This window comes from Numenius arquata, chromosome 2, assembly GCF_964106895.1.
Source record: "Numenius arquata chromosome 2, bNumArq3.hap1.1, whole genome shotgun sequence".
NCBI classification, from domain to species: Eukaryota; Metazoa; Chordata; class Aves; order Charadriiformes; family Scolopacidae; genus Numenius; species Numenius arquata.
This window is the reverse complement of record NC_133577.1, coordinates 13431470-13444567: the sequence shown is the minus strand read 5'-3', so window position 1 is coordinate 13444567 and position 13098 is coordinate 13431470. Positions and strand designations below refer to the sequence as shown.

General features: G+C 41.2%; 1 protein-coding gene across 3 annotated transcripts in view; it reads left to right on the top strand.

The window, feature by feature from the left end:
* Nucleotides 1–13098, top strand: part of LOC141476810 (SAM and SH3 domain-containing protein 1-like) — a 560858-nt gene that overhangs the window by 459716 nt on the left and 88044 nt on the right. The gene's annotated exons all lie outside the window — the stretch shown is intronic.

Genomic DNA, 13098 nt, shown 5'->3' with positions numbered 1-13098 from the left:
ATTAACAGATGATTGCCATTCATGGCCCAGATGAAGAATCAATATTTTAGTTTGAAGAGTTGTCCACAGGGAATATATGTGATTGTGTTCACGCACACAAACATTTCACCAACTCAAATGTGTAGATATTAGCAGGGTTAGTTTTTTCTGTGTATTTGTTATGATTCATTAAGCCTCGGAGTCTGTGTTTATTAGTTCTTCTTTAATTGGAGTACTCTTTGCTTGTGCACATTTGCTTACAAACCTCAACTCTTGGATGCAAGATAGTGTCTGATGAAAGCATTGCTTCCTTGCTCTGAGATGCTCCCAGTGTCAGCACAACACTGTGAGCTTTTTTCATTTGCACTGTGCAAACTGCTAAAGCAGTGCTTCTCAGAACTCCATGGTGCAAATATTAGTTTCAGGCTCCAAAATGTAAGCAATCTTCAATTTTTTGAACCCTTTTCCATTATTGCAGGTTACAGAACCTGTAGCAGGGGACATTGAATCACCAAGTCCTTCAGGCTGGAAGGGACCTCAGGAGGTCTCTAATCCAACCTTTGCCTCAAAGCAATGTCAACACTGTGTTCAAACCAGGTTGCTCAGGACTTTATCTGATTGGGTTTGAAGACCTCCAAGGATGGAGGCTTTGCAGCCTCTTTGAGCAACCTATTATACTGCTTCACTGTCTTCATAGTGAACTATTCTTTTTTTCCTGATATTCTATGAGATAACCCCCCCGGGCAATTTATACCTGTTGTGTCTCATTCTCATGCCGTGCACCACTGTGAAGAACCAGGCTCTGTCTTTTTGATAACCTACCTATAGGTACCAGCAGGCTGCTGGTAGGTCTCCTTGAAGCTGTCTCTTCTCCAAGCTGAATCTCCCAGCCCTTCTTGCAAGGCAAGGGCTCAAGTCCTTGAGCACCTTGGTGGCACTGCCCCAGACTTATTCAAGTTTATCAAGGCCTGCCTAGCATGCAGGACTGCAGGGCTCAGAGGTGGTGGTCCAAGCAAGGCCTGACAGGCGCCAGAGAAAGGAAGAATCGCTTCTCTCTGTCTCCTGGCTACACTACTGTTGACATGCTGCGGGATGCTGCTGGCTGTCATTGCTGCCCAGACACGCTGCTGGCTCGTGCTAAGTCTACTGTCCCACAGGCCTTTTCTGCAGAGCAGGTTGGCCCAGCCAGTCAGACCCCAGCCTGTGCCAGTGCACAAGCTTGCTTCTCCGCAGGATCAGGAGGAGCATTTGTCTATGTTGAATTCATGAGGTTCCTGCCAGGCCACTCTGAATGGCAGCCCTGCCCTCGAGCGTATTGACTGCAGCCTGAGGTGGGCATCATCCCTTACCCTGATGGGGGTCCCCGCTATTTCCTTCTCAAGTATCTAACAGGATAGGCCCTTGCACTGTTCTGCTTGTAACTGCCCTCCAACTACAGCATATTAAACACTACTCAACTGGCCATTTTTTCACCCATTCAGTTGTGTAGACTCCCTGAGGAGTCACACTTTAGCCAAAACTAATCTATTTGCAGGTCATCTCCATGCTTCATTTTTGTTAGGGTTAAGAAGGAGCCTTTTAGGAGGCCTATCACAGAAACATCATGTCTTTTCACTTGTTGGACAATTTCCTTACTGTCCTGTAACATTAGTAAATGTTTGTCACTACTTAGGGTATGTATTACTAATTGCTGTGCTTTTTTCATTGTAAACATCTTTGTTAGTTTCCATAACATTCATAAAGATCATCTGTGGCAGAGAAAAAAGCTTCTAGGTCTACTTAAGTCAGTGTTAAGTTTGTGTTTCCCAACAGTATCATATGGTTTTACATGCTGAATTACAGATATTTCCTTCAAGTTCTGTCTCAAAGAAAATGGGTAACTGAAGAAATTATTTTTTTTTTTGTCACTTATGGTTTTGCTGTAGTGGTAACTTTTGTATAACACATACAGAAACTCAAAACCAAAGTATGGTTATGAGGCACAGAGCTGTGGCAGAGCCAGCATGGGATCTGATCACAGTTTTGCAGTTCCTCTACAAGATCAAGTCCTTTAAGACAAATTCGGGAGCTGAAGTTGTGTAATTGTCTTCTACCTTTGCTTCCCCAGATCCTAGCAGTGACTACCAGCAGGGAGTGGTTTGTGTCCTTTCTCTAGCAGCTGTACCTGGTGACGTGGATTACTTGAGGCTACTTTCTCTCTTCTTGGGATTCCAGCTTAGTGACTGAGAGGCTTCCAGAGCTTGTACGGACTACAAACTTCAGTTACACAATGAATGGCTGCAGGATCAAGGCAGAGGGAGTCATCGCCTCTGCACCACTGAAGTTTGCCAGTTCCTTCATTTTTAAATGAAAAAAAAAACAAACCAACCTTATTTTGCAGATCTATTGCTGCCAAGAAGTTCCAAGTGTTAAACAAAAGGTTATTGCAGGAAATCCCTTTGTAGACAGACTGACCCTTGAGGCTCTTGTGTGAAGAAACTGATGGCACAGAATCATGATTCTTGTGAAAACCCCCATGCTTGGCGTACCTGGTATTCTGGGTAGCTGCTGGCAGCAACGAAACCACTTTCCTGGTGCTCTTGGAAGGCAGCTCCTGTGCTGGGTAATGAAGCACTCCTTATGGCCGGAGAGGACTCCCTTCCATTTAGGCAGATGGGCCTAATTTGGCTCCCTTAGCTTCTAAAGCTGCAGAAGTCAGGCTGGGGAAAGCCATGTGAGCGTAATTAACTCACATCAAAGGTGTGGAGCTTCACACTGGTTTAAATAGATGTGAGCTAACCCAAGACAGAGCAGTGAGTGATTCACTAGCGCATTCTGCTCAAGAGAAGCTATAGCCAGAGAAAGTGGCTGCGTGAAAAGACATCCTGGAGATTCCTCTTTAGTGGCTCTCATATTGAGTTTGCTCACTCTAGTCCAGTGGTGACTTCTTGAACTGTCAGGTCAGAGAGAAGATATTGCAATTGAAAATGAAATTAGTGCTCAATTTTTGCTACGTCTATCACAACTGTAATACAGTTTCTGGACATCAGATAGCCATTCTGCTGGTAACGCATGAGACTATAGATATTAGCTCGCTTCCACAGCAGCACCATCCAAACTGTGCTGATGGCAGCTGAAGTTTGCTCTGTCAATAAGTAGGCGGGCTTGACTTAGGTACCCAGGGAGCAGCCATGCTGACTAGAATGTGTTTTCCAGTGTGATAGAGGAGTAGGCCTGTTTATAATCTGCTGTAGAAACAGGAGTTGTTTTAAACAGCAGAGATGCTGAATTGACCACAGAAGTACTAATGGGAAAGACAGAACGGAAGAGTGACTCATTCGTTGTGATGTTTTTTCTCTCTTTACAGCTTGAGGAAAGGTAGTATATTTGCAGAGTTTTTGGAATAGTGAATGGGGAGCAACGCCAGCTTCCTAGCATATCCCAGATGCGCTATGATAGCAAAATATATGCACCAGATTAGCAAATACATGCAGCCTCAAAATTATTATGCACCAGTATTATTGGGCTGTTAGTCTAGCCTGGCTTTGCTTGCCATACATTACTGTCCTAGCAGGGGTGAGGAGAGACGGTGCTGTCTATATATCCTCTCTTCCCAGCAGTGGGGTTGTGCCAGAGCTGGAGGTGGGCAGTACTTCTGCTCTTCCTCCCGATGATCTTCTCCTTCTCTTTAACAAAGTGCTAGAGCAGAGCTGATAGGCGTGTAGCTTTAGTGCACTTTTCCATGGTTTTGCTGGAGGGAAGATTACTGAATCATGAGAAAGGGCTACCATAAGATAAACCCAACCCTTGCACTGAGATCAGGTCTAAAGGAGGAATAAGGGGGAGAGTCTCTGTTGATGTCTCTCTCAAAGCCGCAGATCCCACGTGTGAAAAATTTCATGAAGCAGAAGGTATTGGGATAAAAGTTTAGATTTTGTAATCATGAAAGATCAGGCAATGAGCAGCTGTGATACAGCTGGGAGACGGCAGCTTGATTTTTGGATGGCAGTTCTAATGACTTCCTCTGAAATGCTGTATAAGTGATAAATAATATGTAGCAGAAACAGGAAAGGCCAAAGTTAGATTTGAAGCTGCTTTTACTGAACGCTCTGAACAAAGAGAAAGAGTGGGTCACCCCAGGGGTCAAAGTCTCCTCTGAAAGTTGCGCAGAGGCTGCGCCAGGAGGATCGGTGTAATAACAAAGAAGGGCCTGAGTTGGCAGACCTCTGCCAGGAACATGTATTTAGCGCCGGCTCGCCCAGGTTGCCCTTTGTAGCATTTCCACTGGAAGGACAGAAATATGAACTGTTTATTGCTGCTTCTGTACACTTTGAAATCGTTTTAAGCTGTTTGGGAGCAAGTGTTGATATCTTGATTGTATATTGTATTTTCTAATCAGTTCCCCAACCTTTCCTATCGGACCATGGCCATTTCGGTCTAGATATCCTGCCTTGGAGTTGGAATTTTTTTTAAAAAATCACTTGGTAAAATTGTTTGGGAGAGCAGCATATCTTGTAACAAAACAGTAGCTGCAGATGGAGCTGAACACAGCGTATTTTTCCAAATGGTAGTGCTGTCAAGGATTGTTAGTTGTCCCTAACCACGATAACTGCTTTTTGCATTTGGAATTTTGCCTCTGTTTTTGTAATGGAGAATGTGCTTGGGTTTGGACATTAATGTTTTTGAACAGCATGGGAGTTGCCCACATTTCCTAGCATTTGGCCTATTCCTGTGCTCCATGTGGTTTTTTTGGCTGAGGAAAAACTGCAGTCGGAGTAGATATAGTGGATTTTCAGGCCTGTAATGGATGTATCACTGGTAATATTGAGCTGGACATCTGCTAAAATGCAGTTACAGCCAGAAAAATGACTTTGCGAGGATGGCACCTTGTTACCACTCGTATCTGCTTGCTTTGTGTATTCGGGATCATATCTGCCTGGCTCACTGACAAAACCAGGTTCGCCTTGCCTGTCAGCAGGGCAGGAAGGCATTGATATAGCTGTGAAAGAGCAAACTGCATTCTGTTGTCTCATCCATCACTAACAGCGGCCAGCTAAGTGTGGCTGCCAGGGCCTGTATTGTAGCTGATGATCTTGAAGTCAAAGAACAGCTTGAGGTTTTCTGATGGACTCTGACAGCTACGGTTGTGGCACTGAGAAGCTGCGCTAATCTTTTGACTTTTAAATTACATAAATTAAAATGAATGCCACTGGAAAGCGATAAGGCACACAAGTATACTTCTTTTTTACCTCCATCCATTTAATTCATTTCAATGTGTAAAAGGGGAAGTCTTCAGAATCTGTCTATATACATGGCGGTACAGTGCATGTTTTCGACAAATTGAGTTCCCTAATTCCATGTGTTTTTACAGTACCTGCACACATACACGTGTAAAGTCAGAAAATAGAAATGAAGGTAAAACCAACATATGTTTCCTTTCCTGCTGCCCAACACGTATGTGGTCCTCAGAAGTCTTGTCTGTGCCTGGTTTTGAAAGATGCTCAGCACCAGTTGTTCGATTACAGGTGGAGTTGACCATCTAGATAATGTCATCATGTATAAATGGTATGCATACAGCAAGGCAGAGTGGAGGAAAAGTGGCAAATGTAGAGTAATTAGTAATTTGAGTGGTAATTAGGCTTTAGCCTTCTTAGAGGTGTATTTGGCTGATATAGTACTGCTGGTTGGCCATATCATAAGACTACTTGAGAAACTAGCCAGCCTTCACTGAAGGAGACTGAGATATCTGGAACGGTTGCAGTCAGTGATTTATGTGTATTTAAGAAATCTTCATGGGAGTTTGCTGGAGTTACACCGAAGCTGGAGTTACGATGCTGAACATCTTTGTGGAGTCTGCCTGTGCCTGCTCTAAAGCTGGCTCTAGCCACGTCGGCTACTCCTTGCATCTTATATACATTGAAATCTCGGGATCCTAAAATAGACTGCTTATTCCCTGCCATGAAATGATCAGCTCTGCTTTGCAAATGTGATACTGGCTGCTTATACCTTTGTCCTGAGAGGACACCTCTGTATCTTACTGGAACAGGATCCCGCTGTTTTGTTTTGTCTTGCTGGCTGCAAGAGGCCTTCCAAAGTAAAAACAACATCTGAGTTGGATTAAAAAAGTATCTACGGCACAAGAAGAGAGCTGGAGAACACACAGATGAGACTTCCTAAATTTTGGAGAGTTTGCAGGCCTTATCAGGCAGACACACAAAAGAAAAAGTAGCAGTAAAAGTAATGGACTTTTAAGCATTTATTTTTTTCTTCCAGTATAGCTTGAAATGGGGGGGGGGGATGTGTCTGAATATGAGGTGCATAAAGTAGATTTACACAGAAAATATATAATAGAGATTTACTGTGTGTCCAGGCTCAGTCTCTGTGTTTTAGGCTTTATCTTTGTAAGTTAAATTTGTAGTAATTTTTTCATCATTAATGGAGCTTTTCAAGGTAGACACAATGGAAATTCTGGAACAGACAGCCTATTTTTAGTGCCTCATGTATCACACACCAAGACAGCAAAGGAATTTATATACAGAGCTAGCATTAAGCATGAAAATAAAGCAAGGCTTGTTCTGTACACAGCAAAGTGAATACCATTCTTAAACAGTTCTTAGTCCACTTAGTACTAGCAGACTAAGTAAAAATCTCTCAACTTTCTATAAGCTGACGATTTCCTGCAGTCTCACCACTGTTTTTGTTGGAAGGCCATTTATGAATAATTCCTTGAGCAAAATCTGTCTGTTTATGGGCATACTTGGTAGGCTGGAGACTCAGCAGAATGCGCAGCTATGGTGGGTTTGGTGACCTTATCTTCCTTTCATACATGTGGAGGATCCTCGCTTTTTGGAGCGGGATCTTCAGTTTAATACTTCTGGTCTTCTGAAAATTTATTTTTGCCAATGTCAGTCTTATTATGAATAAAAAATTTGTTATAAATAGATAAGATAACACACTTCTGGTAGTCTGACTGGTAATTGTGGAGGGGAGAAATTCTTCTTAGTGTTATAAATGCTTTTCTAGCTATTTTTAATCTTTTAGCATCATCTGTAGTGATTTTTTTGTCCCTTTACATTTACCAGGACTCTTCCTTTGAACCTAAGATCAGTTGAATATATTATTCCTGTGCTTTTCTTTTGTCCTGGAAGCAGAGCATATCTGCTGGAACTGACAGACTAGATTTGTATTAAATATGTGATTTAACCTCATCAGAGCCTGAGGACTTTGGGGGAAGGGGAATTGGTTGACTAACTTCAGCTTCCTTTGTGATTTTTTTATTTTTTCCTTTCTCCCCTCTGAATTTAAAAATGACAGCAAAAATGGAAATGTACAGTGTCATGCTATCTGGACCATTAGGTAAATTTTATTGCAAGGGATAGGATTGTTAAAAAAGAAAGCAAATTAACTTGTCATTTAAGAAGGTGCATCTCTGAGGAAAAAAAAACCCAACAGAAAAACCAAAACCAACAAACAAACTAAACCATCAAAACACCCAAACTCTGTGGTGAACAGCGTGATGTGCAGCCCAGCTTGCCATTCACTTATTACTAGAAGAATTCCAGAATACCTGGCTGGGTGGCCTCACTCTGGCAAGGACAGCAAATGTGTATTGGCTGGGTCAGAAGAGTGTCAGACTTTTGTAATGTGGTAGCAACTAAACCAACAGAAGAATGAACCTAGAAGGTGTAATGTCTTGTGTTTAGATTACTCCTCCTTGTCCCCATGCAGCCTCTAGGTACCTTTCTTTTGTCCCCCAGCCACTGCTCTGCAGTCCATCTATGTGTGCTGAGGACGGCTGATGGCAACTTCAGATGTCAAGTAATTGTTGCACTAGCTTGCACTTCTTCTAAGTCCTTGGGTAGAGGAACACCACCCTGGCTCCTCAAGGAATAGTAAGGTTATTGCTCAAGACAGAAGTCTTGAAGGTAGTGAGGTATTCAAAAAAACACACTTGTAAGAACTGTAACGGCCTTGCAGGTCATCAGGGAAAACAAACAGGTCTTAATTAAGAATAAATCAAGAGCATGTTGTGATGAGAATGAGAAACACATCACGAGCATTTGTGCACATCTGGATGTGCTTTGGAACATCTGTTTCTCCACAGCAGAAGGACACTCCTCCAACAAAGATGCCCAGAGGAAGGCAAGCTTCCATCTGCGAATTCAAAGGGGTTGGTTTCTTTTCTTTCTTTTTCCTTTTTTTTTTTTTTTGTTTTGTTTTGCCAGCCTGGCCCTGCTCTTCATGATGTTGGTTCTGATGCTGCACAGCTACTCTCCTTTGATCTCTCCGAGCTTTATCTTCTCTCAGTGTTGTGTAGGTTTCCTCTTTCAGCAGTGTTGCCTGAAGCACACAGAGAAATGCTCCATTTCAAACAAGATGGTCTGTGAGTTTTGTGTTTGAAGAAGAACTCAAGCAGTTTGAAGAGATGTGATTTCTTTGGTGATTGATCAATGTTTTCCGCAAAATAATAAAAAGGAATGGCTATCAGCTGGGAACCCCTCTTCTCGATTCCCATATGTCTCATACTTCTTGATTTATATTTGTAAGTTTTTCCCGGCAGCTTAGATTGCAGCTGTATTTTACATAAGGGAACAAAGTAATTTGGGATTACTACATCCAGATTTTCCCTGACTTTAAGTCTTTTTTGGCTGCTCAAGCAAAATGAGTTGAAGTCAATAATCCTGTAAAAATATACGTATGAAAATGGATAGGTAATATTTTGCAAAAGGATTCAATTTCAGTAGCATATCAGAGGGATGAATTTCTTGTGTTGCTGGGCATGATGAACAAAATCAGTCATGGATTAGAAACTAATTAAAGAAGAAAGACTTGAAATGATTAGCAAAATTTGGAATTCATAACTTCCTTACGAAACGCATACTGGTAATTTTTTGTTTGTCTGTGTGTTTTGCCTGTTGCTGTTGAAATTCCTGATAAGACCACAGTTACAATCATTTGGTTTAGGCTCCATGGGAAAACAGCAGCAGTATGGTTGTGTACCCAGGCTCATTTAAGGATGTAAAGAAGGCAGTGCTTGCAGGAATAATGTCTTATTAAATCAATGGATATAGCTTTTCATCACATAAGGCTTTATTCACAAGCCATCCAGATAAATTGAGAGGGGAGGGGGGAAGCTAACAAAAGAAAAATCATAATTTGGAAGCTTCCTTTAAGACGAATTGGGCTGATAAATTAAACAGTACTTGAAAGAAGTCCATCTCTCCTTCGCCTCTAAGGAGCACATGTTTCAGGCCTATCAGCTTTCTGTCTTGGACCATCCAGGACCAGACCTGTTCAGTTTTCTCCTCACCCTGGTATCCCAGCAAAGGTTAAGCCATAGTTCAAGTCCATTTTGACAGAAGAGATAGCTTTTAAAGTTTTGCACCATGTGGGAGGTGCTGAAAGTCATGCAAATAAGAAGTAAGAAGGAAGTCAGTCATCAGAGTTGCTTTATTGTGTTCATGTGGTTAACTATTGAAAGCCACATAATTGGAGCCTTCAGTTGCTAGCCTACACAGAAGCTCACAAAATAGTTTTATTTCTCCTTTGTGTAGCACTTTACACCCTCGAAGCTCTTTAAAAACATTAATTAGCTTTTGTTGCGTCCTTTGAGGTTGGTAATTTGAGTGCCATTATCCCTGTTTAGGTCTTTCCTCCCTGAGATTCAGCTTCTGATGAAGTTTTACTTACGTAATTCCCTAATTCCTCCTCTGGAACTAAATTTGTGATAGTGGCACGAAACTTAGAGCAAGTTCAGAAGAACTTAACAGACAATGCCATTAGTCTGGGTCTGCCTCAGCGTAGCTGTGAACAAATACTGGCCACAAGAGCTAATTAAGCAGCACGTGGGCAGTAAATGACAACCTAGGTGACCTGCGGCTCAAGCATGAAGTCGAGTCCTCTAGACCACACTTTAAGAAAAACAAAAGTCAAATGTGTCTTAAAATTGTGACAGACTGTTACAGCATTCCTGATCTAGCACTTTTCAAAGAACTGTCCTATTTTCCCCTGGAGTGTGGAGGTCTGGTGAAGAGTCTATCTCTACTGGTCAATAGCTCTAGCCATCTCTTCCTACTGTCCTGGATCTACTTTAAATAATTGTCTGATGTACAGCAGGAATAATGTTAACATACATGCAGACACAGGGGACTGTGCTACTTCACTGTGGAGCAGGCTTACATTTCTTCAACAACGCGTTAGTTTCTCTGGAATAACATTAGCTGGTGATGGCTGAAAAAAATGCTGTTTCATTAAGGCCCAAACTAGATATTTCCTTTTGAACACCTGTGGGAAAGTATGAGAAAAGAGGGGCATGGTGTGCAACGGAGTAGGAGGTGGTGGTTTGATCCAGCTATGTAGAAAACCAAAGTTTGGTTCTCATCTGTGCCTGAGGAAACTTGAACTCTTATCTCCTATCTCTAAGCAGAGAGCTCTGCAATTCAATATTCTGTAATCTTCTGAACCTTATCTGTTGATCAACCCTGTTCGTATTTATAAACAGTTCCTGGTGTAGCAATGGGAATACCAGTGTCTCATCTTCCAGGTAGGCATCTTGTCTCCGAAGCTAGTGAATCTTTTCTTCTTCACGTGCAGGTTAAATGATTTAAATATTTTAAAGGGAGTAACAGAGTGGGAATATGGATCTCAGCATAATGGTTTTTGCCTCCTTTTTTTATTATTTTACGTGTTTTGGTTACTTCACTTTGGAATGATACTCTAAAAAGGAGCCAAGCTGCTGACCCTCTAGCAAAATTCAAGTTTATTTTTCTTGATTGCTGTTTTTGACTCCATAACTAGTTTGGATAACTTTTTGTTTGTAGGATAAACAATAGCAGGCATATTGTCTCCCTTGATCTCTTTCTTTATGAGTAGCATCCCAAGTTAACAGCAAGACTAGAACTTGGCTTAATGCTAGGCTGGATGAGCATTTCAGGGGACTTGGTGACTTTGTTTTTCCTCCTTTGAACTGAGTTACGTTTAGCCTCAGAGGATTAGTTTTGTTGTGGCTATTGAATTGCAGGTGGTACCTGTAAACTTACAGCTTTGCTCTTGAATCATACAGATGTCTTGTAGCAATCATTCTGATTTGCTAAGAATTGTTAAATGTTCTTCAAATTTTCTTTAAATGATGAAAATGGAAAAACACCATGATTTGCATCAACTCTTAGACTTGTTTTTGGTAATATGGAAATACAGTATCTCAGGAAGCTTTCCATGACTGAGTCACGAGGGGTAGTTAAACATGGAACACGTATTGTTAGAAACGCATAGAAAAAAATTAAATGTATTCTTTTCAGTGTGTTATAGTTTGTAGTAAACAGTTACTACAGAAGCTAAGTAGCCATGAGTTTTTCTCACCGAATTTTTGGTCAAAGGAGGTTAGGAGGAGAGAAAGGTATACATAAATTTTGGCAACTGGGCATGCTCTTTGGAGCTTCCTGCTCAGTTTTTCCCCTTGTGTAGGTTTTGTTGGGATACTTAGAGTTTTCAGGTACAGGAGGTGATGACCGCTGAAGAAAGGAGCCTCAGCTTTGGGCAAGTGAGAGCAGAATAAGGAATCCAACAGAGTCTGGAGCAGGTGCCCCAGGAGCTCTCACTGTGTTTCTCAGGCGGAAGAAGAGGAAAGAAGGGAATTTGGTCATTGTTTGCTCATAAAGGTGAGGAGTGAAATGCTAGAAGGTTCAGTGAGCAGGTCACTAGAAAACTAAGTGGGGGTAAAGAAGAGCAGGTGATGCACTGTGGCTGCAAGGGGAAAAACTGTCACAAAGAAGGCCTTTTTTAACTGATGTGAGCTTTGAACTGGCTGCATTGATCAGAATACTGTAACAATATAACATATTTTAAAGTATGATAGTAAGTAATAACCAAAAAAAACCCAGTATTGTAGCACAACTTTGGTTACTCTAAGGCATTTTTTTAAAATGTTCCAATTCTGTTATGAGTTAGAGCTAGAAAAGGTGCCACGGCTTGCCAGAAACATCATCACTGAGCGGCACGCACCTTTTCTGTGAATCTGTCATGGTCACTGGGCCTAATGCAGGCTCAATTTGAGGCATGAGGTCCAAGGAAGAGATTTGGAATAGTGGTTTTGACCTTTTCATTATAGGTACTGCAGAAAAAGCAGTGAGCCACAGTCAAGGCTCTGATTCCCACTACGATAGGTTGCGCTGAAACTTTGCAAGCTCCAACATGAAACGAATGAAAAAAGAGAAATGAAAGAGTTGAAAAAGAGTATTATGGAAAGGATGAACAGTTTCTTCATAGTGTGTTTTATACACTTGAAAGCACGCAGAAGAAAAAAATAAAATGGAAGTAAGCCATGTCTTAGTCCACCTTCACAAAATGACAGGAGAACTTAAAACTGTTAACTTTTAAGAATAAACTGCAAAAGTTCAGTGAAAACATAAGATTGACCATGGAATACAAAAGGTGTTTATTGCATTATAGCCTCATTTGGAGCAATGGCAGGGCATGAATATCCCTAGGGTTTGCATCTTTAATGCGTTTCTTCTACTCTTCAAAATTACAAAAATAGAAATGTCTTCCTGACCATAGTTCAGGCAGTGAATGCAGAAGAAAACAGGACAACATTTTAGCTGTGTGAGTGGTACCGAAAATCTGAGGTCCATAATGAAGTTTAAGGAGGTGGGCGTTTTGCCAAAAGTCACTTCCATGGGAAGCACAGCAAAGTATATTAGGAAAGACTCTTTGTATTTTCTATGTCAATGCTGCATGCAACAGGAAATACTTATTGTTTTCTTTAAATAGTGCAAACACAATTGATCTTCTCTTCTTACTATTGATGCATTGAGAGTTTTCTGACTGAAATTTCTAAAACAAAACTTATTCAATAGTGGCCTTTGTTGCCAGTAAAAGGAGCATAGTTAGAGCAAGACATTGCAATTAGCTCTCAAGATAATTTGTCTTATAGCAAATTATCTGTTTTGTTTACTTTCAACATTTGGCATAAATGGTTTCTTTAACTCTTGAATCTTGGGGTCCTCATAACACTGAAGAATGTTTTACCATTATCTTTGAGGTAGTTTGAGATGATTCCTTTGAAAAGATCTTTGTAGGTGCACAGTAGCAGCTCTGAAACTGTGCTTCAAGTGTGAAAGCTTTCATTAGAGATGATTATAG